This window comes from Fringilla coelebs (assembly GCF_963513975.1).
Source record: "Fringilla coelebs genome assembly, chromosome: 20".
Taxonomy (NCBI): Eukaryota; Metazoa; Chordata; class Aves; order Passeriformes; family Fringillidae; genus Fringilla; species Fringilla coelebs.
Window position 1 is genome coordinate 7403117 of NC_140046.1, and position 27447 is coordinate 7430563.

A 27447-nucleotide genomic window follows, 5' to 3' on the forward strand; every position below is an offset into this window, starting at 1 on the left:
CTGGCCTGAGGATGAAGAGACAAAAACAAAGAAACAGCCCAGAAAAAGTTTGATGCTACCACAAAGCAGCAGCTGCCAGCACTGATGAAGAAAGATGAAAAGGCTGAAAATCTCCACAAAGGCCCCTTACAGCTGCCTGCAGGTGCAGGTACAAGATTAACAGAGGATAAGCTGGTTTTCAGCACTGTTAGAGCAAACACCTCTGAAGCTGTAGTGGGCTGACACTCACCCCCAGAGGGTTTGGATGGAGGTCCCTGGACTGACAGCTCAGCTGTGAGCACAGCCCAGGATGGCACATGCTCCCACACACACCTGTGCACACAGGATAAAGGGAAGAGCTGCAATCCCACCAGCTCATCATCCTCCACTGCTGTCCGTGGTGATGGAATGGGATGCACCAACAAAGTCTCCAGGAGGGAGGAAAACCCAACAGCCTTCATGAGTGCACAGCAGCTCCAGCACAAATCCACTTCACACTCAGGCAAACACATCCTGTCTCTCATCTTAAAGGCATCCTTCAAAATAAAATTACCACCTCTTCTGCTGTGCTTGTAGCACCATGGGATCTGCCTGCTCCCCACTGGGATAACTGCTCTGTGTCTGCCTCTGCCCTGCCAAGCACTCAGAGGGCAGCAGGGCTTCACTGCCCCCCTCCAGCTGCCCTGGCCATCCCTCACTGCCTGCTGGAGCATGGCAGGCCAGCATGGTGCCATGGCCCTTCGAGTGCATGCCTCTGGAACTGGGGAAAAGGGAATTCAAGGACAGAGAGATCCTCTGAGCAGACAAATAGCTGTACCCTGGGGGAAGAGAGAGGCAGGTAGAAAGCAGCTTACTGATTTCCTCAGTCCCTTTCTCTGGGAGTTCTCTACAGAGGTCTTAGGACAACCTCACCTCTGCAAACCCTTTCCGTCAGCTGTTTGCATCCAGCCCATGGACAAGGCAGGACTGGCCCCAAGGTAACCAGCAGCACAGTGCCACAGCTCTTTCCTGGCCACTCAATTCAGAGGGAAGCAAAGAGGCAGCAGGAAAACACCCAGGGTAAAACACTTTATAAAGATCACCATTTACAAGCCCCCCATTTCAAGCTGAGGGTTTCACTCTGCACAAGTCCCAGAGAGGTTACACACTGCACACAGATTCCTCAGCCACTGGGAAGGCTCCTTCCCACCCCACCATAAGCTCATTAGTGAAGTCAATAATGAGAGGGCTCCCCAGGGATGGATCTGTGTGCAGCCACCACCATCCTGTCCCACTGCTGGCACAGGATCTGCTCCTGGAGGGGCACTGACTGCAGCCAAGGCAGCTGCACTGCCACTCTGGTTTAAACAACCAGAGCTCTCTCAAGTCATTAACTCATATAAACATTCCACGTTTGTTTAGGGAGCTCCATTTTTACAAGCATTCACACATGAAAAGCAAACACTGAGTGCATTCAAGAAGAGGTAGAATCAAAAGAGGAAAAAGCTTCTGCTATAAATAGTGGAACATTCCTTGTATTTTGTGCCATGCAGTCTTTAAATCCTGTTACCTTCAACATCTGCATCTTCACTTTAAATGTTCTGCTTCCCCATATGCTGCTGTAATTTTCACAAAGTCAAAGCAGGCCAGAGCATTTGTGGTTTACCCAGAGGACACTTGTCTGGCTAAAAATTTGTGTTCTTTCCCTGCTTCCCCACCCTTCTCTCCTCTGTTTGCTGTATCTTGATTTTTAGACAATAAGTGAGTCAGGGTCTGTCACCAGCCCTATCCCGTGCACAGCACCAGTGCCATCACCCAGTATGAACCATGAACAACAGAAATGCAAAATTCTGCTTGTCCAGGGGCTGGCCCAAAGCTCATTGGAAAGACATCTTTCTCCAATGGCCCAGAGCCAGCACGAGCAGAAAAGCATGATTTGCAAAGGTGACTATTTGGAGAATACAATCATGCCTGATTCTCCATCAGAATGTCTTTGCACTTTCCAACAAACCAAAATAAGTGTGTGCACATGTGAGTATGTTTTTATCCAGTGTTTTTGGCATGGGAAGCATTTTGATGCCGTGGTGATGGGTGCCTCTTGTAAGCCCTTGTTAATGGATAGAGATGGACCTGAAGCCAATTAGGATAACAATACTGCTGAGCTTACATGATCCACAGCTACTCTGAAAGGGACAAAAATTTAACTCCCATGGAAAAGATCAAAACAAAAACCCAGATCCATTGTTAAACAGATTAATCAGACTCTCAGAAAGCTCATGGGGGATTGGGTTCAATCTCTGCAGCTGTTATTAACATAAGCCCTGTACAGCAGTAACAAAAGACCTGCCTAAGTCCCACTCTGCTGTTTACTTTGCAATGAGACTCTGCTGGGGCTCACAGCATTTAACACACACACACTCCTCATTAAGGGGACAGGGCAAGAGGAAGGAGTTGGCTGAAGTTTATACTGCAGCAAAACAAAACTCTTAATGGCCTTTTTTATAAGGGCAGGACTACAAGTATGGGAAGAAAGCAGAGCCCCAGTGCCAGCAGCACCTTTCCTGATCCAGCAGAGTCTGGGCATGATGCTGTGCAGGGTCCCAGCCCAGGCTCAGCAAGAGCCAGTCCTTTCCCAGGGGGATGGAGCATGTCAGGGACAGAGGGGAGCCAGGGATGAGCACGTGCAAAGTAAGGAAAAGCACACTGTGCTGGCTGGAGTTAGCCTGGAGCACCACCCAGCTCAGGGCTGGGGAGGCCAGGGACAGCCCCAGATGGACCTGGGGTAGGAAGGCTCCTGCTCAGCAGTGCAGCAAAGGCACAGCCAGGAGAAAGGAGGCTCAGCACAGCTCCAGAGGGGCTCCCAGAGCTGCAGGGGCGGGATGGGCCCTTCAGGGACGTGCTGTGGGAATGGGATAATGGCATTCAGGGTGAGGAGTCTCCACAGTAGAACTGACAGGTGAATGCAGCAGGGGAATGACAGCCTGCTGAGAAACAGCCTCCTGCACCCCTCGTGGGGCATCCATCACGCGCTCCCCAAAAATGCCCAAATTAGAATGAAATACGGCGCCGCCGCCTCCGGAACAGAAATTATTCATTCCATAAAAAGCATTTTCATGCATCTCTCTTATGACTCTTCCACTCCTCTCCAGGCCCACTCACTCCTCTCCCGCAGAGGAGTCATTTGATGAAGGAACTTTTCTGATGGCAGCACTCTGCAAACTTTTTTTGGGGAAGGGTTAAATGAGCATAGTCCTGCAGGGATGGCCAGTGCCAGAGGAAACAGTGACAGCAAGGGAGAGAGGATTCCTCCCATTGCAAACTGAGCATGACATCAACTTTGCTGAAGGCAGAGAGTCCTGCCACCCCTTCCACTGTGATTTTATCACACTGTTTTTCAAGATGTGCAGATTAGAAGTAAGTAAGTATCTCGACACATGCTTTGTATGCTTAAGTCTTGTTAGAGCTGAGCAAATGCTTAAGGACATGTATTGCTTCAGGAAGCACTGCTGGATGGGATCTGTGCTTTGCTCACAACCAGGCTTTGCATGAATCCAAGAGGATTTCCAGGCACAGCTCAGGAGTCTGGGCAGGAATAGAGATGCTGGTGCATGGTTTCCCATCCAGTAACATCTAACAAAGGGTCCAGGGAGCACGTGGAGCCAGCAGGCTGCTGGGGTGTGCCCTGAGAGCCCTTGGATTCAGAACCAGTTCCATGGCTGGGGCAGGTAAGAGCCACTTTGTTTTTTTTATGCACTTCTCTATTCGAGCCTGGAGGAGGAACCACTGCTGCAGAAGCAGTGAAGAAGCATTGCAGAAGTCCCTGCTGGCAGCCCAAAGCTTGGGAGCCAAGTTTAAACTCCTGGCTGTCATCACTCCATCAGACAGAGTCAGACACGTTAACCCCACCTTGGTGCTGCTCCACAAACTGGGGCCAGCAATTTTCTTGCTGGGGCTGGAGGACTGAGCCATCACCAGGCACCTCCCAGGCCCACATCTCACTCACCTCCCCTGGTGCTCACACCAAGTGCCACACTTTCACCTGCCACTGCTCAATCTCCCACTGTCCATAAATCCACTGCAGCACTTGCATCTCCTGAAACATTTATCTGGGACAAATGCCACCTTAGACTCTCCCTGGTGAAGACTGCAGAGAGCTACAACACTGACCAAAAGGTTTCAAGTGGTAATTAACCAGCTATAATAATAAATAATACACATATTTTCAAGTGTTTACTCATTTCCTGAACGTCTCCCATAAATACCTAACCAATAAAGCACACTTTGAACAGTGACACTTGTATGTTTTCCCTTCTGAGCTAACTCTGTGCTATTTACTTGAAATAGAAAATTCTGTAGGAGAAAGACAGGTTGAAAGGTAACAGAATTTTGGAAGTAGCTTGAGCATTCAAATTTACTCTGAACAAAGAATACTAAATAGAAGTATTTAAACTTTTCTCAGTCTTACCTTATTTTATGGACAAAGTTTATACACCTGTTTTAATCCTTTCAGTCAGTCAGGCTGCTGGTTTACAGCTCTCTTCAGCAAGTGTCACACGTGATGCTCACTGCTCAGGCTGCACTCCTGCCAGGGCACAACTGGTCCATGCAGCCCCACAGAAACCAGCACCAAGATAAAATCCTGACCTCGAAAACACAGCCCAAGAAACCTTCACGGAAGTACAGGAGCTTCGCTTGTAATGGAGACAGAGTTTCTACATTAGGCTTTCGAAACAAACTGTTGTGTTAAAAAGTAATAATTAAGAAATTAGTGCAGATCTCCCCCCAGTAAAGCAAACCAGGGTTGTGAAAAAAGCTGGAATGCTTTCCACAGCCTTTGGCATTTGCCTTAAGTGGCTGGAAAAGGTTAGTGTCATTTGGCTCTTAGCAAGGTTTAAATGAGCTTCAGCCCTTTGTGGAGGGCTGGCCAGTTTGACAGGGCTTAATTTATGATAGTGAGCCCCAGAGCCCTGCAGACACCCCAGGACAGGCAGGACCAAGAGCTGCTCACCCCCACCAGGGACACCCCACACTGGCCTCAGTCCCCTCTCCACCACAGCCCAGGGACACTCAGCCAAAATCACCCACCCCACCAGGGCTGAGCAGACTTGTAAGCTACAAACTTATCAGGAAGGTGCACAAACCCTACCTTTATATTCCAGCTGGCACCTAATCCCTTCCACTCTCCTGGAGAGGCGCTTTTCATTCCCAAAAAGAAGCAGGAGTGAATGTTCTTGCCAGGGCAGTTAACCAGAGCAGCAAAGCCTCTTTTCAGTGTGCAGGGCCCAGGTGACTGTCTCCAGGGGATTAGCTGTTACCACATTTAGTTCAGTAAAGGGTTTAATCTCAGCTATGTTCACAAAGACTATGAAGACATTCACCACTGAATTCCTGGGGACTGACACCTCGAGCAGCTGCAGGGCTTGGAGCACACCCGGGACAGGCATGGAATGGTAATTGGTAGGAGCAGGGAGCTTTTTACCCCTCTCCAGCACAAGAAAGGGCAAGAGACAGCTCTTTTTGAGGGATAAAGCCACTGTCAGCTGCCAGCCAAGGGATGACAGGAGGGTGAAGGAGCAGGAGGGGTGAGGGAGCCAGGGGCAGGAGAGAGAAGATTTTCAAAGCCCTCCAGGGCAGGCACCAAGTCTCTGTGCTGATGGTCACAGCAGCTGCTGTCAGGGACACGTGGTTGCCAAAACCATGAAATGTATTCCAGAGAGCCTCAGAAAAGTCCACAGGGTGAAACAACTGGACTTGTGCCACCAGCTTTAATGTGGAGCTCAGTGAGGCTCTGCTAAGCACAGTGCTGAGGGAGGGACTGATGCCTGCAGTCACCTTGGTCAGAGCAGAGCACCAGCCAGGCATCCAAGCTCTTCTTAAACCAGTGGGACTTTCCACCTGTGAAGAGGAATCATGTCCTAAAAATCCAGACTTTGTGAAGCACTGTTCCCTCTGGCACTGATGAAGCATTTTGATTCCTAACTCGCTGCCTGCTCCAACCTCTTGAGCAATGGCTCAGGTATTCAGTAATGCCAAGGACAAACACTGAAGCTTTGGGACTGCTTCTTAAACTCTTCACCAGAAGAGAGGGAAATTCATATTTTCCCTCTTGCTCATCAAGAAAGCAGGCTGGGGTGGGGCTGGAAAGACTTACAAAGCCCTGGGCACACAAGGATAAGAAATTCCACTGTGGTGCTGCCTCCCCTGCTCCCCCAGCTCACAGGGGCTCTGCTGGCATCTCACACCCCAGCTGGCTGAGCACTCAGCGCCTGCACTGTGCCAACACTGCTGCCTGAACCCTGCAGAGAGCTCCTCTCACTGCAATGTCAAGTGGGTGAACAAAGAAATGTCAGAAAACGGGGCTGGAAGGAGAATGCCTGAAGATATCAGTGAGCAGGACATCACTGGGCACTTAGAAGAATGACAAAGGCAATTTTCCCAAATGGAAGGGTGAAATAAAGGAGAAATGAGAGTGAAGATTGAAAACAATTTCCTACTGTTTGGCACGCTCTAAAATTAGTGCTGTAATAGATCTCATCAGCCAGCATTTATTTTCCATTCTGAAGACAAGAATTCAAATAAGCAGCAAGAGAAGAGCTTGCTTAGCTGAACAGCCGACCTCAAACCCGGCAGCAGCACAAACCAGGCTGCTCAAACCCAGCTGGGTCTTGCTTGGGATTTTCAGAAGTGAAAACTCTGAGCCTCTGGAGCAGGAGAGGACAGGCTGCCCCTGGCAGATTTGCTGTGTTCATACAACTGCAGGGGACAACTGAGGGAATGCCAAAGTTAGAGTGCCTGGAAAGGAGCTGAGGTTACTCACCAGGCTTTGGGAAAGCCCTGCTGTTAATTGTGCTGATGGCTCTCACCCCTGCTGTCCCCAAGGAACAAGCCCTGCTCACCTGGCTCTGCCAGGGAAATCCCAGAGCCCTGGAGGGGCTGGGGGGGAACTTCTTGCAGGGATTCCCCAACAGCTCCAACATTTTGCTGTGACTGCCCAGGGGCACAGGGCCAGCTCAAACTCTGTCCCCAGAACTGTCCCATGGGTCAGCAGAGCCCAGGTGGAAATGCTGGCACACATCTGTGCCCCAGCTGCTGCTGTGCTGATCTGCACCTCGTGGGGAGCAGCCCCACAAACAAATGCTACGTGGTTTTGAACTCAAAAAGCAAACAGCAAATGTCTACAGGACTCATCCTGCTGCTCCCACAGCTCCCTGCACCTAGCACACAGATATTTTACAGGTATTTTACACACAGTGGGGCTGGGGACACACAGCAGGGCCTGGGGGGCTCTGGAAAAGCCCCCAGACTCGGGGGGGAGCAGCAATGGAAGCACTGATGTGATGCACCCACTGCTCTTTCAAAGTTTAAGAACAAACCCCTGATGGCAGAGGAGAACTGGCAGCATCACTCAGCTATGAGGTGTCAGAGATATTTCAGGCAGCCATTCCTGAAATATATTCTCATGCAGAAACCCAGAAAAAGTCACCTCCTCACTCCCCCAGCTGCCTCTCCTTGCATTACTGCTAACATGGATGTGACTCACTAGAGCTGGGTTTATATAAAACTCCTGAAACAGATTGTTTGGCTGTTATGTAAATCCAGTAAATGTTAAAACACCAGAATAAATCAGTCAGGCAGTTACCACTGCCAGCTCTCCATAGACATCCAAGAGACTGATTTTTTTTTTTTAAAAGGTAGAGGTGGTAAGAGATGAGGGGGAAACAATAACAACAATAGGAATAACAATAACAGTAATAACAATAACAACAACAACAATAACAACAGTATTGATAATAATATAATCACCACCACATACTAATACATTAACAATAAATTAACAACAACAACAAAACAGTAATAATAATAATAATAATAATAATAATAATAATAATAATAATACCACAGTCTTTTAGCACTTTTCAGGGAGAGCTGTGCCAGTGCCCCCATCACTGCTGATCCCAGCCACATACAGGCAAATCCCCCAACTTCTTCTGTGCACAGGTTATGCAGCATCACCTGCACAGGACACAAACTCTGTGACAGCAGAAGTTTGCCACAGCATCTGAACCAGCAATGTGACCTCAGGGCAGGTCAATCTGTATCACAGCACTGATGCTGGGGTTAGGACTTCAGCATATCATGCTTTAAAATAAAATAAGCCCCAAACAAGGCCTGAACATGGTTCTTCCCATCCTGTCACTGGGAAGGAGGCTCCTCTTTAGGAGCTGCCTCTCTCCCATGGTGCAGAGGGCATTTGCCACTCAGAGAACTGTCTCCTGCTCACAGTGACACCAGCAAGCCAGCACAGGAACAGATTTTAAAATTTGCAAACACAAGTGCTTTTACCCGAAACCTGACTCCAGGTTTATAAACAGCCTATGGGCCAAAGGATTAGTCAGAAAAATTATCTGGCAAATAATCTGCAAGAATAAGCAAAACCAGAGCATATCACCATCTGCTCATGGGTAACTCCTGAGGCAGAAATGAGGAGCCTTCAAATTAAAGCCTTCACTCTGTATGTGACTGCTGATAACCAGGCCATTGCACTCAGAACGCCCCCAAAGCTACATGAGCAACCAAAAAAAGAAGCAGGTAGAAATCAGGACCCCAAATCTGAGTTGCATGTTGGCTGAGCTGCCACTTGCATGGGCTACACAGCTCAGACCAAGCCCCTGCTCAGTTTCAAAAGCAGCTGGAGCCTTTGTGGGTCTCCCTTTGGGATTTCCCCACCCCTGAGCACATCTGGACAGGCACATCTGGGCAGGAGACAGTGACCTGTCCAGCCCAAGCACTGGCAGAGCACAAGCTCCATTTGCAGCTGCCCTGGAGATGAGTCTGCAGAGCACTGAAATGAAGAGATCTCTGAGCTGTGTTTAATTAAACACAGTCTGGGAAAGTCTCTGCTTTTGTTCAACACTGCCTCCAAAGAAAAGGGCTGAGTAATCCACCAATGGGGAAAAACACACTCTTAAGCTACAAGGTGTTATTATTACAGGTTTAATATCAAAATGGCTTGTTCAGTTTATTAGGCTAGAGCAAACACTCCCAGCCTTGGCAAGACTGATATTACAGCTCTGAATTGCACACTTGCATAAGCACTGCAGGTCTGCATGGAGGGAGCCTCCTGTCTGGAGAGGGAAGGCATTGATTTCGACCAGCTTTCTGTGGCCCAGTAAAACTGGTCAGACAGACAGGAGAGGAGTTTGTCTGTACTGGGCACCAGCAGGAATGGTGCAGCAAGGACAGTGAAACCTGCTGGGAACTGATCTCCCAGCCTGGGGCCAGCAGCAGCACGGGTGGGTGGCTGCAGCAGCTCCACACAGGAGGGCACAGCACAGGGAAACACTCCTCAGGACAGCAAGGACATTGACCAGCACCTCACCAAGGACACTGACCTCACACCTGATTAACCCTGGAGCCCTGGGCTCCTCCTTCTGCAGGACACAGGTGATCACCAGCATGCAGGGAAAAGGTTTTGTGCTGCTGAGCCTGCCCTTGGGGACAGCCCCCAGCAGCAGCCAGGGATTGCTGGTGGCTCTGCAGGACAGTGGGGTTGGTGATGCAGCTCTGCCTCCACACCCACTCACCTGCCTGCAGGTGCAGCCAGCCCCAGGCTGACCCCCCCCCTCAAACACCCAAGTTGTTGCAGATAAAAATTCTAAGTATCTGAGACTTTCAAGACACCATGACATTTAAGGATCTTTCTTGAGTATTTGGTGCAGTAGAAGCTTTCACTTCTCAAGTTGAAAAACAAACCCTTTCTCTGTCTTTTATTTGTTAATTAAATGTGTTCATTGTATTCAGATCTCATTTTTTTGTGCATAATGTTTTGCCCATCTGTTTGATTAAAAAAGAACCCAACCACCCGGCTTCATTAAGCTAATTGGATGCATTCAGCCTTTGGTTAATATTCTGAAGTAGTTTACAATTATTCTCCCCAGTTATTAAATCTCCTCTGAGGATCTTATTTTCTGTACTAGACTCTTTATTAGCCAGCACTTGAGCTGGACTGAGTTTGCCCACTCTTACCCACATGCAAACATCCCACCAACTCCTTTAATGGTTTGTGATCTGAGACATGGAGATAAATTTGTGCTTAACCTGACACTTTTCAGCTCACCCTGACCTCAAACCATAGCATCTTCCAACCTCTAGACAAGAGGCTCAACACTGCAGGAGGACAATGAAGTATTAAAGAGAAAACTACAAATTCTGGGTCCTGTGAAAGCTGCCAGGTGAAATTTTAAAGGGATAAACAGTCTCAGAAAGGCTCAGGACTGTAGTCCAAGGTGGATCATCCTAGAGGATGAAAAGTGACACCAGCTCCATCAGTGTAGCAATGGCTTGGCCAGGTGGCATCGTGTGAGTGAGCCAAGTGAGCCCTGCTGGCAGTGCAGTGAAGGGCTCTAAGCTCAGGTTTCTGAAAATTTGTGGTCAGGCAACCTCCCTGCATCCTGCACCTCCGAGGTGTCCCCAAGCTCTCTGCTCCACCACAGAGAACCTGCAGTAGCTCTGAGGCTTGATGTTTACACACCCCACCACCACTGTCCATTGCTTCTCCAAATAACCCAAATTTTGGCCAGCAGTGCTCTCCTAGCAGCCCAGCCCTGCTGACCCTCAAAAGAGGTCACAGGACAAGGTTTCTCCAGGACCAAGCATCAAGGGCAGGAGAAGGGAAAGAATGGCACCAGACTGATGGCAGGAAAGTGACTGAAGGTGAGAGAAGCAGCATAAACCACCTTGTCCTGGTATGAGCAGAAGCAATGACTGGAGCCCCTCACATTCCCTTCACCACAACATCTTCCCCCTCTACCTGGACATCCATTTCCTTGAAAACTTGCAACAAATCCTTGCAGCCCTAATCATTGCAAGACACTTGAGTCCAGGAGAACAAAGGCTCCAGAAGCTGATGGATTGCAGAGTGAGAGACAGGACTGACAGACAGGGATGCACAGCTTGAGCTTCACACAGGTCTCATTTCAGAAGGAAAACAGATCAAATAAATATATTTTTTTACAAAAAGCCCTGATTTACATGGTTCTTGTCCTACCCAGCTCTAGCTGACACCAAGACCTTCCATGTTGAGAGGGAGCTGCAAGAGGTGAAACTTTCCCCACATGTGCATTATGGAAGTGTGACTGCTGCTCCTTCCTGAACCAGCACCAAGTTTGAGATGGAGGTCAAGAGCTTCTAGAAAACAAGCCAGCAGATCATTTATAGGAAAAGCCACACTGAGTGAAGCCATGTATCCACCCTGCCCTGATTTCTGTCTCTAACAGTGGCCAGCAGTGGATGTTGGGAGGAGTGCTGCTGCAGAAACTAAGAGCTTAAAAATAGTCATGATAATGAGGAAAAAGTTTAGAGTTTGGCCTCCTGACAGCACCTCCTGGCTTCAAGCAGTCACTCAGGGAGCCCTGACAGAACATCTCTGAATTTGTCTGCAATCTGAAGCTATTTTCTCAGTTTCCACAGCACTGTAGGCAACTGAGCTCTGCAGCACGACAAGCACTGCTCAGGAAGCACAATTTGTGCCACACCTGCCAGACAAACAGGGGAGTTCAGGCATCCCCACACCAATTCCACAGGGTGTCAGAGAAGGCAAACCACACACACACACCCCCGTGACCACAGCCCAGGGTCAGCTGGAAATGCCCAGCTTAGAAAATGACCTCTTCTATTTGCTTCTGCAACCCCAGCCCAGCCTCTATTGTTCGTATTGAAAGAAAACAGCCAGTTTTCATTCTCTTGTTATAAAAGGTGGTTACACTTGCAAGAAATCACTTGGAAGTAATTTAAGGGAAGGAGGAAGAAATTTAGAGGTTGAAGCAGCTGTGATTTGACATAGGCTGACCTGGCACCTGAGGAGAACCTTAATGACATTTCCTTCCAGCCAGCCTGTTCTCCTTGGCTCACACTGAAATTAGCTTTCCTTTTCTGACACCCAGGCAGAAAGCCTAGACCACACTTGAAAATTTGGCCACATTATTACAACTTTTCAATAGGCTGGCAACAGCATCAATTAATAGAGAGCTCACTGCCCCACTGTGCTTAACGCTTTAAGAAAGGCAAGCTTTGCCTCAAAGAGCTTAGAATCAAAGCAGGCTTTAAAAACAGAGCTTAAATGTTGTAGTTGAACTTGGCAGGCAGGTAAACACCAAACAGCTGCTTGCTCACAGATCCCTCTCCAGGAATGGGGGGGGAGAACTGAGGGAAAAAAAAAAAAGTGAAATCTGTGAGTTGAGATAAAAAAGGTAAATAGGATATCAAAAGAAGAGAAAATAATTAATAACAATTTAATTAGAATATACAGAACAAGTGATGCACAATGCAGTTGGTCACACCTGCAGATCTGTCAGGCAGATCTCCCTCCAATGGATGCACTGCAGGAGAGGTGGGATGATCCCCAGCTTTTGTGGAATCTTTTGTGGAGAGGGGAGGGATGTGGGATCAGGCTCCATTCCCAACAAGCTCTGCCTCCCTTCCTGAACACATGGCCTTCCCCTGGGGACACAGTCAAAATGAAAGGGGAAGCACCAAGAGCTGGGTCTGAGGTCCTGGGAAACATAAAACAAGCTGCTCTTCTGCACCTCCTATCACCAGCAACATTTCTTTAACTTAGCCTTCAAGGGAATGACAATTGCCGAAGACTCACTCAGACTGTTCCCAAGTGCCACCAGGGAGTAGGTGAGTTCTGCTGCACATGGTCTGAGCTCTGCCTGAACCAAAAAATAAGCAGGGCTGGAAAATTAATGTTGTTAGTCAAACTTGAGAGCAGTGCTGGCTCTCAGCCAGGGGTTACTCCAGATGTGCTCCATGTCCTGCACCCTGGGTTTTGGCTGCTCACTCCTCACTGTTCTCCTCACACATGACCCCAGCAGGGACAATGACCTTGTGCATCTGTGAAAGGGTCACAGGTGCCAACAGGAAAAACACAAGGCTGCAGATTTCCAAAGGGACAATCCCAGCGCTTCAATTCCCTGGATTATTTTTTTTCAGGCTGAATCCATCTCATGCCACAGAGCCCACTCACATTCCTGAGTGCCTGCTCAGAGACACAGGTCAGCACCCATGGGAGGGCATGCCCCATGCCAGGCAGCCAGAAGGCAGCAGCCTCCCAGGGAAAGCTGTCCCCATTAACCCAAGGAATGAGGTGGTGGCTGGTCCCATCTCCCTCCCACAGTGTGATCTGTGACAAAGCTGGTAACAGCAGGAGCAGCCCCACAGCATTATGTAAACTACAGATTTCCATCCTCCAGCAAAGCCACTAACACCCACAAACCCAAAAATCCCTTCAGTGGTTTCTTCTTGGGATCAGCCAATGTACCAGACAGCCCAGAGCCAGGAGAAGGATGCACTTGCCTACAAGAGACCTGCAGCAACACACAATTGCACTACAGAAGGGACATCTACCTGAAATTTGCTCCTCTCACTCCCAAGCTTCCTTGTTTTCCTTAAGATTATGCCTGCAGCTAAATGAACACATTACAGTAGAAATTTTACTCTTAATTTGTCCCTTGGGTGTTTTGCTGACCCTACCAAGAGCTATATTTAAATGTGCAATTTCCTGGCTAGACTCATTTGCAGTCCCTCCCCCCTGGCTGCCTGTGCAAGTCTGGCCCAGAATCCAATTAGCTACTACCACCCTTTAAATCAAAGGAATTACACTCAAACAAGAAAAATAAAATTAAAGATTTTAATTACAACATTATTATATGTCTAAATACTTGCAATCCCCATGCTTTCTGGGAGGTGGTCTCAAAAGACTAGAAAATGACGAGTTTCCAAAGAAGACAAAACTGCAGCCAGAACAAATAATTTGACTTTGCCCAGCCCAATCAGCAGAGCATGTTTGGTTTGACACACTGCAGAGCTGGATGTGGGACCTGCCTGGCACCATGGAAGGAGCAGCTGCTCCCCAGCACCTGTGAGAGGTATGGGGAACCCAGAGCCTTCCAGCTTCTCACAGGAAGGAGCAGCTGCATTCCATCTGGTATTAATGCAGGAATCTGCTTTCATCAGCATCAGCACCACCCTCCCCAGTGCCCAGGAGCTGTTCCCATTGCAGCTTCCAAAGTAAAGGAACTGCTTTGCTCCTCTTAGTCCTTGAGCAGCTTCAGCTGGTGCCAGTGGCACCCAGCAGTGTTTCCAGCTGTGTACAGGAGCAAGGCAAGGAGGATGTGAGTTCCCAAAGCCACAGAGCCCAGGGGCACATCAGAGGGTGTTTCATTCCTTTCCCTGTCACATCCTTTAAGGCTCCAGGTTTTGCAGGTCATTTCCCAACTGTGTGATGCTGTGGCTGTTCACATTTACCAGTGACCTCAGAGAACCTTCAGAGTCCCTTCTGAACAGCCTTTCCCACCCCCTCCAGCTCAGCCTGTGCTCCAGCTCTTGGCTTCCTGCCTGCCTCCAGGAGCTGCTCAGCAGATCCCCCCAAATCCTTTGGCTCTGGGGATGGAGAAGGGCAGGGCAAGAGCCAGGCACTGCTAGGTTGGAAGACATCAGGAGAGCTGATTGTGTTTGGTTCAAAATTGCCAACTACCAGCTTGGGAGATGCCAGGGCCACAGAGAGGTTCAGAGGAGGCTTTGGAATAGCCAAGGTGCTGCTGGAAATGGTGCTTCTCAATGTCAGGAAATAAGGAGTGGCTGGGATGAGTTTGCTTCAAGGTATCAGCTGTCAGCTCCAAACAAGCTTCAGCTCCCTCCATCCCAAGCAGCAGTGCCTGGACCTGCTCCAGGAAAGCACAGGGGCTTCACTCAGGAGCCACACCGCCACCAACCCTGCAGAACTGAACATCTCCTCCAGGGACAGCTCAGCCTCCTGGGCAGAGGAGCAGGGAGGGGCTCGGTGTGAGGCACAGGCTGCTTGCCAAGCAAGCAGAACAACAACTGCAGAGGCACTGAGTGACCCAAAGGGGATGACAGTGGAAGGGACAGCTCCAGAGAGGCTCCAGTCAGGACACCTGCATGGTGGGACAGGGATTGCTCCAGCAGGGAGCACTGCCAAAATAAATGTATCAAAACACAATGATGCCCTTCCTTTTGAGGGAAACAGATAGACCAGGACATGGATAGGGCTGCCAGACACTTTTGCAGAAAGCCATCAGCTAGGAAAACCAAATTCCCCAGGAGATGAGCAACTCTGAGCCATCTTCCCCTTCTTTTGCAATCAGCTACACTGACAACTTGCAAAAATACTCTGCAGAGCTCCCTAACCAGTTTGATGGTGAAATGTCAGCACATTTCTAGGTTAATAAAAGCTGGGGCATGGGAGGAGAGAGGAAAGGAAGGAGATTGATTGTCTTAGACAAAGAGATTGGAATGGATTTCACAGCAGGAGAAGGTTTCAGGGCAAGGAAAAATTTATTCATACCTAAAGAGCATGGAATATTAACGACTCTGGGTTTCATTTCCTCCACAAGGCCTGAGTGGAATGAGACTCTCAGCACTTTGCAGTAACCACAAAACATCCTCAATGAATCCAGGTGGTTTTATCCAGCTCACAGCAAAACCTCACAAACACCTTGGCACTGCAGCCATGGCATCAGCAGGAGGCTGGGGCACCAGGGCACGGAGCAGGCAAGGGAGAGCCAGGGAGCTCCTGGGGATGAGGGCAGGGGGCTTCCTCTGGCATTCTGGGCAGGCACTGAACCAAAGGCAGCCCAGCAACCTGCTGCTTTTGCAGTCAAACACAAGACATCTCTTCAGGTAACACAGAGTGCACCCCCAGAGCAAACGGCAGTGCCATTTTTGGACTCACATCTGGAGGCTTATTTGCCATTACTGTGGCACTTCAGTGTTATCACCTGGGCCCGAGGCTGCACAGAGAAAATGCTGTCCCTGCTGTGAAGTTTATGCTCTTAACACAATAAACAATGAGGCAAGCAGGCAGATGTTTGGGTGAGCACAAGGAAAGCTGTGCTGGTTTTGCTCTTTCATTCCTTTGGTGGCTGAGAGGATGTGCCACAGAAGAATCAGTCCCACAGGTGGGACAATTTCATATTGTCCTCTTGCATCTCTGATAATCATTCTGCATGGAAGACAGATCCAGTGGCATTCAGGTGGAGTACAGACACTTTTTAGCTCCTTGGAAACAGCAAATTCTGAAAATTAACCAAAAATACCAGTTCCATTCTGCATTCAGACTTAAATCATCAGATTACCTGGCATTAAGGAATGGAGCCCCAGCAATTGCTATGAATAAAGCATGCCTTTCCACCATTCTTCAAGGTAAGCTACAAGCACTGCTCACATCAAACTGCATGAAAAAGGACACAGCACCCTGGAAGAGATGCCTGATCTCTCTAACCTGGGAGTGCACAGTAATGACACAGCTGAGAACACTGAAATTCATGCCCACTATTACCACAGGACAAGCTGAGCCAGAGGCCCTTGTTCTCAGTGCTGTAACAATTCACATCCTGCTCATGCCCCACACCCCAGCCCTGAGGGACATGTCCCTTTTCCCCTGCACTCAGCAAGGACTGGCCTTACAACCTGCACTTGGACATCCTTCCCTTTTCCAGCCCCATCTGTCAGCCTGGGGATGAGGTGCTGACACAGAAGGGCTAAAGGTCTCATTTCAAGTCTGTTTTACACTCTGCCTGCTAGCCTCAGATATCATTAACCTTTGTCAGTCAAGCTGCCTGACAGCCACAGAAAGGTCAACCCAGATTTCAGCATCAAAGCACCTCACCAGTGAGAGGTCAGCAGATGACTTTCCTGTCCTCATACTGCACTTGAAGCAGGCACACCGTTAGCAAGCAGACCCAAACCCTTGGTTCCAGCACAAATAATATCCCAGAACAGCATTGCCCAGACAGCATTTCCAAACCAGGTGTTAGGAAGTGTCAAAATTAAGACCTGGAGCATTTAAGTGGTTGGCATCCACATGGGGACTGGAATAATTTGTCATAGGAACACTGCCCCAGGTCCTCCTGGCTTTCAAGTACCTCGATTTCTTTGGCATAAAGTTACCACCTTCTATACATCACCAGTACCCAAAGCCAGTTCTCTCTCTGTTGGGAAGGATCAAAGTGTGACAAGAGTCTCACAGATATGTGTGTGCTTAGCAGAAAAAGTTTTGAATGTAGAATCTAAAGAAGGAATAGAGATGGAAGCAAGTTTTGATAGAGAAGAAAAGAATTGCTGAGCCAGTCTCACTGGGTAACCAAGGAGGCAAAGGGTGTGTGAGTTAGAAGGGGTTTTTATGGCTTAGAGCAAGGGATAAACCCACCCCAAACAAGAAGATGTTTTTACCAAGCAGAAAGAGAGCACAGGCAAACCAAACAGCAAATGTGGCAAGGAGAAAAAAGGTCTCAGAATTTTCCACTGCAAGAAAACTGAAAAACAACTTCTGGCTTAAACTGCAATGTACTGACTGTTAGTGATTGGAGAGCAGTAACATGGATATGGTAATGACAGTAGTTATGATGGGCTGTAGGTAAAAGTTAAGGTATAGATTGGTTCTGCTGTATGAAGATGCTCAGCAAAGAAAAGTCTCTAAAGCACTGTAACCAAAACCAAAGGGTCTCCAGGCCTGCCTGCAGCTGGAGCTGACAGCTGTGGGCACAGCTCTGTCACCCACCACCCTGGGCTGCTGTAACACCTTGGATCCAATAAATGCATTTTGGAGAGCCCCTGGAGTCCCACATCTCTCATTCAGGCTCTTACATCTCTCCTCCCCTCCCAGTTTTCCACACTGACCTCTAAGCACTGGCAAAAGACAGGGGAGGAAGCTCTGAAGCAACAGAACATACTTCTCCAAAGCAGCATTTAACTCACTGAGAGGCAAATTCATCCTCTTTCTTTCATGCTACCATCAGTCACTGCTCACACACTGCAGGAAGGAAACCTCCTTTCCCAGTGGAGCTGTGGTTCATGCTCACATCACATCCCTGCCAGGCTCCTAATGAGCAGGCAGCTCACACACCTTTCAGCTCCCTGTCCACAAACAGCCAGGACTCCATGGGCTGGGCTGGAATGAGGGAGAGGGAGGGTCTGGTAGCAGATACCCAGCATGAAGCAAGAGCTCCAGACCCTCCTCTAGGCAGGGGTCCCTTTGAGCATCCCAAATTCTCTCTGAGAGACCACATTAGAGCAGCAGAGCACACAAAGGCCACCAGCAGCATCCAGCACATGAGGAGGTGCAGGGGGGGCAGGAGAAAAGCTCTGGCAATGCCTGCATGCTGCCAGTACCATGGTGAGTAAGCACAAAGGCAGGAGCTAGTTGAGACTAACTTTGACAGGGCTGGACTCAACAGCAGGACAGCAGGGGAGCTGTGATAATTAGAGCCAGCCTCAGGTAGATACACACATGCACACACTACTCTGCAAAGCTGTGCTGGCTCACTTTTTTTTTGCTACTGCTGCCCAATTCCTTCAGCTTTATCTACTGTAGATGTGACAGCCTCCAACCGTGGGCTTCAGAGGGCTGTGCCCATGTTATTTGTGTACAGCAAATCCATCCTCAGCAGCTCTTTGGGGGGTTTAAGACTCACTTCTGTTCTGTAGAATGGAAATCTGAACCACTGCTGGGAGTGGGAGAGGGAAGAAGAGACAGGCACCCACGTCAGTCTCATGGCAGCAAAACAGTCTTGGAGTTAATAAATACACCCTGCAAAAGCAAAGCAAGACCAAGACAAACTATGGAGTGGGTGGTCCCAGCTCTGCTACACTCCCAAGACTGCAAGACAGAATTGTGACCAATCTCTGCAGCAAAGGCAGAGCTGAGGAAGAGCAGGAGGAGAGCAGCAGCACCTGACTGGGAGCAGGGCTGAGCTGTCACACACTGGCACCACAGTCCAGGTCAGCAGGGCAGGATGATCTCACATCCCTTGGGAGCACTGATTCACACTCTCACCTCCATCCCAACCAGCCACAAATACAACACTAACACATCCTCAGAAAGTGCAATTTAAAAGCCTGGGTTTCCCCAGCACTCAATGTTCTGTCCTCACAAGGTCACAAAATCACAGTGTCACTGGGCTGAGAAAAACAATCAGCACACCCCAAAAACATTCATGGGATGTTGCACAGGAACTGCAGGCTTCAGGGATCTGCTCCCTCCCACCTTGGCACAGAGCTCTGTTCTTAATCTGCTCTGCAGCAAGGACTCCCACCAACCTCCCAGCTCTAAAAAGGACAGTCCTCACTTACACTGCTGGGAGTGAGTGCAAACCACTGGAGACAGGGAACTGCAGAAGGCAGCAAAAAAAGTGAGGCCAGGAATTTGGCTCCACTGCCCTCAGGGAAGCAGTTGACACATGGCACCAGGAGCAGCAGAAAGGAAAGCTGGACTTGCATGGCTTTTCTGCTTGTCCAAGGCATACACAGAAACTACAGCCCAGGACCAGGAGAAAGGAGAAGCATGTCTGCATCTCAGAAAGACACATGTTCAAGTGCTGCTCCAGCACACCACAGCCTTGCTGTTTACACTCACACCAGAATAATTAAGAGCAGTCACTGTTAAATAGCTAACAACTTCACCATCGATTCTCTGAACAATACTGAAGAATTCATCACAACATTTCACAGCCACCACTCTGCAGAAACACTGAAATCACCCCAGACACAAGCAGCCTAAATTAATCCCACACAGATTCTAGCAAAAACTACAACTGTTTCAGCAGTACTCACCCAAAAGTAATGCCTTCCCAGGGCAGCAACCCAAAAGAAAAAAGTCCTCAACTAACCACACCTTATGCACAAAGCATGACTCAGCTCATGCACTGGGTGCCATCAAGAAATAAAACACAAGGGTTTATACTCAGCCAGGTTCACTCCCTAAAGCAGCAGCTTTGTGGGATATGAAGCTCCCAGCTGCCATGGGACAGCCCTCCTTTTCAGCTGCCAGCCTCAGCCCACAGAAAAGCTGTGTCCTCAAAAGGGTTTGGGCTTTCAGGAGAACTTCCCCATCCAGGGACACCAGCACCTGAAAACAAACAAATTTTCTCTAGTGTCAGGTACTTGACATATGACATTTGTGCTTCTCCCTCTGTTTATATCTGTATCACTTGTGCCAAAAATATAAAATAAAGTGAATATCTAATATGTAAAATATATAATAAAACTGAAGAGTGCAATGAAACAAGAAAATCTGTCTGAAAACTTAAGCCAGTAGAAGAAGTGACCAACAAATCCAGGCTGCAAATTCCCAAGCAAGTTAGAACTGCAAGTTCTGCAGTCCTTGACTGCACCTCAGCATCAATGACACAGTCTATAAAATCTTTTTTCCGTGATTAAGGACTCAATCCATAAAGTCACCACCTGTGCCCAAATCACAAGCCTGAAACACCCCTGTTCTGAAGGGCTGGAACACATGTACTCACACCTCACCCACCAGCACAAACCAACAGCCACCCACCCACTCATGGATGGAAATCACTGTGGCTCCTTCCCACCACACCATCTTTCAGATCAGTATCCTTCTCCACTTTATCAGTTATTAGGATCTGTTCTCTTTAGAAGGTTTCAGACACTTTTCTCCAAACATGCTAAGCATAACTTATGTCTTAAATAAAACAACATGCTTGACCACCTGGCATTTTCTGGTATTACTCACTTACCAGCTGTACCTGACGCTTTATCCATCACAAATACCCCTAACCAACCTTCAGACCTGCCTCAATGACTGCATATGTCAACAATTGCTTTGCACACTTCAATCAGTCCCACAGCCAGCCACACACATTCCTTTTTCAACCACTTATTTTTGGTTACTGTCTCACCTTCCTCCATGCTGGATGTTTGATTCTTAAAGCAAGTGACACCCTGTGCCCCCCCCCACCCCCCAAAAAAAAAAAAGGAAAAAAATACTGGAAATCAGAGGAGCAACCATGAAGACAAAGACGTAAGAGGAAGAATTTTCACAAGGGTTAGTGGTTGTCCTCAGAGGGGTCTGTTTGCTACAGTTTAAGACACAAGCCAAGAATATTTTATCTCATACCAACTCTGTCCTTGGCTTTTATGCTGACAGCTCAGGCCTTGCTTCCATCCCAAAGATGAAGGGGTGACTTGCTTCCTTGCTCTTTCTCAGCAAAGGGATGCTCAGCTTCCTGAGCCTCCCTCTCCACCTGCCAAGCTGCAGCAGAAAGTAGCAGAAAGCACCTGCCAGAGGCTGTGCAGGAGAAGTCTCCTCCCATCCCAAGTTAGAGGTAAAAATCCACCCAAAAATCCTGCTTCCCCATCTTCCTTCCCACTCAGGAGAGGTCCTGCTATGGCCTGATGCTGCCCAAAGCTGGGCTCTGCTGCTGACTCCACACAAACCATTCCACCTGCTTGTGCTGCTGCATTCAGCATCCCCACAGGGCCCTGGAACCAAGGGAGATCTCTCACACAGGCAGAACCTGCCTCCCCCTGCACCCAGCATTTGTCAGGGCTTTGAGCAGCTGAACAGACCAATCCACCTGTGCTCTAGGGCTCCAAAGGGTATCCTCTCTCCAGGCATCTCCCCGAGGCAGAATAATTGCACAGATTGATTTCACATCCTACCAAACTGCCTTCCACAGCTCCAGCACTGACAAAATCCTCACACCGAGCTCTTCACCAACACACAGCCCTTCTCCACCAGCTTGGTGTGCCTGATCCTCTCTGCCCCTCAGGCAGGCAGATATCTCCTCTGGAGACCAAAGGCAACCTGCTAGGAGCCATCCAGCAACCTCAGCCTTCTCCTGAAGCCTCTTACAGAAGAAGTTTCTCCTTCCCCTGTCCCTAGGGAGCAACAACCCTATAAAGGCTCTTCTAAGGTCAGCATTGACATTGAAGAAAAGATTTGGCTTTCAGACAGAACTGTTCCATCCACAGTTCATCAGAAAGTGGCACAAATACAGGGCTAAAACATCCTTCAGTAACTTCAGGGAACAAATATCAGCAAAAAGAGATGCTCCACTCTGCAAGCAGAGCCTTGGCTGAAGCACAGTGACACAGCACAGTGCCACCTCTTCACACCCAGCCAAGGTCTAAAACACAGAAATTTTTACCATGACCACTGCCTAAACAGTGCTTCTTGCTCCAGCAAAGAGAACACTGCAACACCATCCTTCCAGCCATCCCCTCTGCTGCAGGCTGAGCACATCCCTGCTGCAGCCACCCCACAAGAGCACAACAGGGGAAGGGAAACCCCAAAACCCCTTCCCAGCAAAAGAAAAGCTGGGCCTTGAAAGTCTAGCTAGTGCAAGGACAATTAATTGTATCAGGCAAAGACATTTAGGGTTTAATGAGCACATTAATTAGAGAGCACAGAGCAGCAGCACAGGCTTTGAAAGCCATCCAGAAGTACAGCACCTTCTGGCAGTGTGGAGCAAAGGGGAAACTCACTGCTCGGAGGCACTGCCAGGAAAGTGAGGTCCTCTGGCAGCTTCACTCCAGGAGCACCTGAATGGGCAGCTCTGCCCACCTTCTCCAAGTAGGAGCTGTCCTGGGAGCACTCACACATACCCCACTCCAACCCACAAGAGCCATCCCAAACTCAAGGAGAAATAGCTGGAGACAGCTCCAGACAGAAGGAACTTCATACCAGCAAACACAGCTTCCCTCAAGGATAGAAATCTGTTGGGACCTGGTGGCCTGGCACCTGCTGTGACTCAAAGCCCAGCCTTCAGACCATACCAACCCATGACATGCCTGAACTCCTTGCTGGAATGATAACAGCCTGGTGCTTACGCTCCTCGTTGCCAAGATCTGACCTTCTCCAGGCAAAAGCCAAGGGAGCAAGCCCAGGAAAGCAAATTTATTGCTCTGCCTGGAGTTTAATCCCATTCACAGCAGGCACCCCAGCCCAAGCACAGGGCTCACACAGCAAACCATGCACAGGACACGCTGGAGCCCAGCCCCAGCACGCTGGCTTTGGTTCTTCTCTTCAGGCAACTGAGATAGCAGCTCTCTGCTCTCCTTATCCAGTTTCGAAAGCAACACTTCAAAGCCATCCCATGTCAAACTCCAGAACAAACTGAAGCTGCCAGAGATGCCTCACAGGGAGGAAGTCAACACATGATGGGAAGATTAATGTGGAATTGCAGACTACTGTAAACAGAAAAGCAACAGCTTCCTATTAAACAAAACCTTTTCCATTAAGTTACAACTACAACAGAAGGGTAATTTTACCTTCATCAGAGCAGCTGAAGAAAGTGGTATCACTGCAGGATGGGCAGTTTTCCTTGCTCAGAGCACACAGGCCAGGTTGTTGTCCCTCAGAGCCAAGGCAAGCAGAGAGGAGGATCAGCCCGTCTCACGCCAGCCCGGCTGCGTGCTCCGAGACACGGCCGGGCAGCACGGCTCGGGCCGGGGCACCCACCCACGGGAAAACCCAAACTCTGAGGAGCTCAGGCCGATCCCAAGAGCAGCAAGGAGGGTTAGGAAGCCGTGACAAACCTGCACGGAGCTCACCGCACTTCTCACCTTCTTCTATGCCCCCTCGAGAAAAGGGCGAGGGATGGCTGACACTGCCCAAACTGCTCAAAACCCCAGCTTTCCGAAGGATTTTATTTTTTCCCATTTCTTTTTGAGCTCGGTAAAACCATCACCTCCGGAGCTGCAGCTGCCGGGCGCATCCCCGGCCGCGCCGCGGCGGCGGCTCCCGCAGCTCGGGGGATGCGGCGGCCGCCCGCGTCCACCCGCGCCGACCACCGGATCCCACCCGCGTCCCCTCCACCGCCGCCGGGACGGTGCCCGTGGGCTGTCCCCGCGGGCTGTCGCCCCCAGCGCGCCACTCGTCGCGGCTCGGGGGGCTCCGTTCGCGGGGGTCGCCCCGTCCCCGGGGCCGCTCACCTGCGCTCGGCGCTGCCGCCGGGTCCCGCCCGCCCCGCGGCGCCGCCGTTCGCGCCGCCCGCCCCGCCCCGCATTGGCCGCGCGGGGCCGGCGCGCGCCGCGCCCCGCCCCGCCCCGCCCGCGCCCGCGCCGCCCATTGGCTGGGGGCGGCCGCGCCTCCCGGGGCGCGCGCGCGTGTGGCCGTGAGGGAGAGGGGTTCGGGGGGGGGCAGGCTGCGAGGAAGCGCTGGGGTTTGGGGCAAAAAGGCCAAAAAAAAAAGAAAAACCAAACCGAAAGCCCCTTTTTTTTTGGTGGCGCGTGGTGTCCAGCAAGAAGCGCATCTGGAGTGCGGACTTTTGGGTAAAAACACGGGGCTTTTTGCTAATCACAGAATCAGTGATGTTGGGAAAGACATCTGAGACCGTCGCGTCCAGCCTGTGACAGAACAGAACACTAAGAGCCGCGTCCTGGGAAAATGACTCCCCCACCTCCCTGGGCAGCTCCTTCCAATGCCTAATCACCCTTTCTGCGAAGAAATTCTCCCTAAATACTCCCGAATAGGTATGATCAGGGACGGTGGCGCTGCCATGGTGGAGCGGAGGGCCCGCCGGCCCCGAGCGAGGGACGCAGCGTGAGGAGCCCAGGGTCCCGGCACACCGGTGTCCCCTCACCCAGGCTCTGTCTCCAGAGCAACACCCAACCCTCACCATATACACTTGCTCAAGTCTTGCAGCGACTTGCAAGTCTTGCACAGCGCCTAATCCCGCTGCTGTTCTTCAAGGAATTCCTACAAGCAGATGCCCTCTTTGGTTTGGCTCGTATTTTGGCTTTATTTTTCCCTCCCCCTCTTTTTTACCTTCTTGACTCGTGGTGGACTGTATCCCTGGGTTGAGGGGCTCCCACTGCACCCAGCAGTGAAGCGTTTGCAGTGGGATTCTTGAAGATGTTGATTTTGTGACAAGTGACTCGTGGCAGGACTCACTGGGCTCTGCTGTGACTCCACTCACAGTCAGGGTCCCCGCCAGGAATCTTGGATTTAGCCAGAGAGCTAAATGGATTAAATCCACATCCTGACTCAACCCACTGCAGACTGCTGCTCCTTCCTGCTGTGACAACAAGCAGATAGAAATGCCTGTGCCTGCTTCCAATGAGTCTCAAATAATCCTCTGCTTTGGAAACAAATTAATTCCTTACCATGGGTTTCATAACGCGAAATAACATATAATAATGCATCTTGTGGTTTACTACCAACTTTTTGATCTCCAAAAAGCTTCCCCTGTTGTCACTGTGTTGAGAGAAGTATCAAAATGTAATTAAGAGGCACTATGCATTAAAACAGCAAAGTCATCTTGTAAGCCTGGCAAAGAGCATAATTTTTTTCATTTACTCATTCTGTAGGTATATTTATTGTAGCCAGCTATAGACTGCTGCTGTTTGCCATGTGCATCAAGTCTTACTTTTCCTGCAGAAATGTGCTTTGTCACCCTGGCTGGTCACAGGCAGCTGAGCAACTCTACAGATGAACAGGTTTATTCAGGGCTAATACCCTTTCACTTCCCTCTAAAATATTTGTGCCTTCTCTTTGCCGATTTTCAGTCAAAACCACTTGGAATTGAAATGTCATGTGGTTCAAATCTTGACTACTAAAAAGCTGCTGTGGAACTATTCCTGTTAGAAAGCTACAAAGGGTTGTGTTTGGGCCAGGTGAACAGCAGCATAATAACCAGTGAGAGGATGGCAGAGCCTGCTGCATTTTAGGATAACCAAAAACATGTTCATGTGGCACTTAGGGACATGGCTTTGTGTCAGTGTTGGGTTTGTGGTTGGACTTGATCTCAGAGGTGTTTTCCAACTGAAAGGATTCTGTGATGGTCTCAGCACAGCAGAGAGCCCCATCTCCTTGACTGTGTGCTTCCAAAGCTGCTGTTGTCTTCCAGCAGCTCCGGATGTCAGCTAATGACAGTGATTAGACATCATCTCAAGGCAGCCAGCAGCCTGAGCTCCTGGGCTGTGTGTTTGCCTCCATGGACTCTTGGGAAAAGTAAGACAAGCCCATGAACAAAAGCAAAGCTTCCTCCCAGGCCTGAGGGAAAGCCCCAGCAAACTCCTTGGCTGCCTGGGAGTATGTGCCCATGACCCAGGAATGTACCTGTGCCTGGGGAGGGACGGTGCTCCTGTGGCTCCAGGGCATGAGAGATGCTCTGAAAGACCATAACATGTAAGCCAAAACACTGACCTGTTTCACAGAGGCTTTCAATTCTATCAAGCAGGGCCTTGCTCATCCAGGGCCAACTCAGCTTCTCCTGAGCAATGAGTGAACCTTTCAGCCTCCTGCTCCTCTTGCCTTAATTACTGCCTAGGAGGTTTTGCAAGGGTTTCAGAAGCCAGTTGGACTGATTCGTTTGGCTTTGAGATGTTTATGAGATGCTGGCTGTTTAGAAAGTGCTGATATTTGTCTCCTAAGGATCTGCCTCCTTTAGCACCAGGCAGTTTAAATCACCGGTGAGTGATTTAAATCACCAGATGTCTGAAGCACAGTTTAGCACCAGTATCAAGGTTTGAAACAATCAACTCTGGCAAAGACTGCGAGCACTTGATTTGATGAAATAACCTGGCTGGCTCAGCTTAGTCAGAACGTGCTGTTTCTTCCAGAAAACAAAAAAAACCCAAACAAATCATGTGCCTCAGGTTCCCTGTTCATCATACACAGGTGATTATACTGCAGAACAGTTGTGGCCAGTGGAAAGAGAGCCACAGACAACGTCTCTCTGAGGCTTAAATGGCTGTAACAATGTTAAATTAAGACTTTGATATTTCTGTTCAATAATGATTGAGTCTGGTTGGTTATTAACTGATTTTGCATGTTTTTCTGGGTGCAAGGACTGGAAATGAGTTTATTTAACCTGTCCTTGAGTTACAGTCATGAGGGCAAGAGCTTACATTTCCCCAGGCATGTCACTAGTACATTTAGGTAAAAAAAGATAGCCATAATTTTTTATAGGAAATCTCTTAGTGGTCCAATAAAGCTGAGCAGGATCTGTGCTTGGTACTGGTAGGCAGAGCCCTGTTAACTGGAGCGATCCTGATTCACCCCTGCTGAGCAGCCCATCAGGTGACCAGGCTGTTGCTATATTCAGAACCCATTTGGACAGTTTTGAATTTTACGCTTTCAAAAATAAGGCAATAAAGCAATTAGAAACAAATAACAGAAGGAGAGAGCACTTCACCAAAGGCAGCCAAAGATTGTAGTGTGGCATAATTAATACAGGGCTGGCAGCAGGGAAAATGGGCTGTAACATCTGCACTGTCCCTAGGACAGAGGCTGCAGGCTGAGCTGCAGATGTCAAGTGCTCAAATGGCCAAGAAGCTCCTCTTGCCACCCAGCACAGTCTGGCCTGAGAATGCCCAGCTGTGGGACAGAAGGAAATAAAAGCATCCTTCAGAGCTGGGAGGATAGGCATGTTCCTGCCAGTCCTTCACTGTGTGTCAGCCAGAGGATTTATCCAACTGAAAACATGCTCCCACAACAAAAGAGAAAGGAAAATAGTATAACCAGAAAGGCAGGTGCTTTTTTTAGGGAAAAATCCAAGGATGTCCTAAGAGGAGAACTGGGTTAAAAATATCAGGGAGTCTGCTGTGCCAGGGAAAGAATGAGTGGGCTTAAAGATAGGAGAGGCTGCACAGGAAAGGAGTTATCTACTTCTTGAGTGTTACTCATTTTAATTTGCCTTGTTACATGTCTGGAAGCAC

The 27447-nt window shown here is 49.3% G+C and overlaps 1 protein-coding gene across 3 annotated transcripts in view; it reads right to left on the minus strand.

Annotated features, from left to right (window-relative positions):
• The window catches only part of CAMKK1 (calcium/calmodulin dependent protein kinase kinase 1), a 97417-nt gene extending 73635 nt beyond the window's left edge, over positions 1-23782 (minus strand). For 2 of the 3 annotated variants that reach the window (XM_084219284.1, XM_084219288.1), the window contains exon 1: positions 23719-23782. The gene's annotated coding sequence lies outside the window, so the exon portion shown is untranslated. Of the gene's footprint in view, positions 1-18304; positions 18416-23718 lie in introns of those variants that run through there. The other variant, XM_084219286.1, reaches the window with a different exon arrangement.
• Between the last annotated feature and the right edge of the window lie 3665 nt (positions 23783-27447).